The sequence below is a fragment of the Etheostoma spectabile genome, chromosome 14 (assembly GCF_008692095.1).
Source record: "Etheostoma spectabile isolate EspeVRDwgs_2016 chromosome 14, UIUC_Espe_1.0, whole genome shotgun sequence".
Lineage (NCBI taxonomy): Eukaryota > Metazoa > Chordata > Actinopteri > Perciformes > Percidae > Etheostoma > Etheostoma spectabile.
The window spans coordinates 9,404,818-9,406,911 of record NC_045746.1 but is presented as its reverse complement, the minus strand read 5'-3'; the positions used below and the strand labels follow the sequence as shown (position 1 = coordinate 9,406,911).

General features: G+C 39.0%; 1 long non-coding RNA gene across 1 annotated transcript in view; it reads left to right on the top strand.

Moving 5' to 3' along the window:
• LOC116701732 (uncharacterized) overlaps positions 1–2,094 on the top strand; it is a 17,395-nt gene that overhangs the window by 8,711 nt on the left and 6,590 nt on the right. The window lies entirely within an intron of this gene.

Genomic DNA, 2,094 nt, shown 5'->3' with positions numbered 1-2,094 from the left:
TTCAGTTTTTCTTTTTTAATAAACAGGAACAAAATTACCCTCACCCACCCTTCCCATACAAAAATATTTCTAATTCGTTTTTAAATCAGAATCAGCTTTATTTGCCAGGTATGAGGACACATACGAGGAATATTTCTTGGAGCATCGTTGCTCACACTGTACTTACACACAAAACAACCAAAACAAAAAATATAAACACTAATATATACACAATATATACATACTCTAAACAGAAACAATATAGAGGCATGTGTGCAATGAAGCTATCAATAAAATTATTTAATTGTGGGGCATAGTGCAAAGGATACTGGGATAAATAGTATTGTGTTATTGTAATAACAATATGAACAGTATCAACATATGAACAGTTATGTATTAGGAAATGAGAATAATGAATAAATAAAAAAATAATAAGTGAGATGTGAGAATGGGAATGATGAACAATTCTAAACAAGTGGAATAATAAGTGGAACCAGTGAACAGGTTCAATCATCAAATTCAAGCATATGTTGTTAAATGAGTATTAGCATGGCAAAGCTGGCGTTGCACCTTGTTGAATTATGACTGACAGCTGCAAAGCATGTCCCTGAAACTAAGTAACTAACCAGTCAAACAACATAACAAACGGTGTGTTCCTCCCAGTAAGGTCCCCGCTGGTCCCCTGGTGTCCTCCCATAACGATGGACTGTCAGGTGTTATGTGATAGGATCCATTAAATGAAAACAAAATGGAAATCTAGTCGTTGGGAAAATAGTATTTCACTTTGACAGCTCAATACTTGCATATGAAAGTAGCTCTAATTATAGTTGGGAATACATTCATTTCTCTCATCAAAATAAGACATTGTTGCAGAAATAGATTTTTTTCAGCCCACACCATGGTAACTGTAACAAAACAGCGAAAAGGTGAGCCTGTGAGCATGCCGTAAGTATAAAAAGGAATATATCAATATCAAGGCTCTGTACTGTATGTACCTCTGAATAAAATTGGGAAAATGTCCCCATCTCCATAAAACAATACAAGATATTCTAACAAGAAACTGGTACTGTTAAGTAGACACGTCGACAAGGCAGGATAATGTTCACACAGATACAGTATGTAGCAGTACCAAAGATCTCTGTACAAGTATCCCGCCCAAAAAACGCAGAAACAACATTGTAAGGATCCTACAAGCTGCTTCCGATTCACCTAAAACTGGGACTGACGTTCCCTGTGGATCCACGTTCACGTTTTACATAATCAAAGGGTGTGTGTGTGTTTTGTTTTCTGGATACACCAAAGCCTGAGAGTCCATGAGTCTTGGTGTGTGGATGTGTGTCTGTCGGTGTGTGACGTCTGTTGTGGATATTTTGGGCTGCCAAGTAGGTCTCACATGAGGGAATAATACTCAGAAAGAGGAAAAGGGGGGAAATCAGAGAAGTGCTCCTCTCTCACGGCTCTCCACATGCCAAGGGTAATAGGGGTCTAAATATGCCTGGGGCGGCCAGCTAATGCAGCACACACAGCGTTGGGAAGAATGTTGTAACTCATTCCTTAAAGAATACAGAATACATGTCCAAAAGTGTAATATGTAAAGTGTTCCGTTGCGTTACTCAATCTGAGTAACATATTCTGAATACTTGGATTACTTCCACATTGAATTGCATTTTAAAAGTGTGGGATTACGGCCATCCAATACTGCTTACTAAACATGCCTATTCTGGTGTGTTCCTCTGTTCCAACTGGCTGAATGTGTACACGAACAAGCAGATTTATATTTGTATTTGTATTCCCGAATTGCAAAAATCTAACCGCAGTCTTGCTACACCGAGCTAACTTTAGCTTACGTTAGCTAGCATGTCAAGCGGGGTTAGTCGGTCTTTCAACGGCTCTGGGGCGAGTAAATCAGCACATGGGGGACTGCAAAGTCGCACAAAAACTAAGCAGTTAAGCAACCTGATACAACTATAAAAAGCAAGGTGAGCAGTAAAACTACAGCAGACGAATGCCCTTGGCTAAAAATAACTTACTTTAAGATGCTTCAGGTTGGACGTGGAGTGATTTGGTTGCTGAAAGGAGGTTGGTTGCTCCCTGTTCTTTCTTTAATGTGAAATG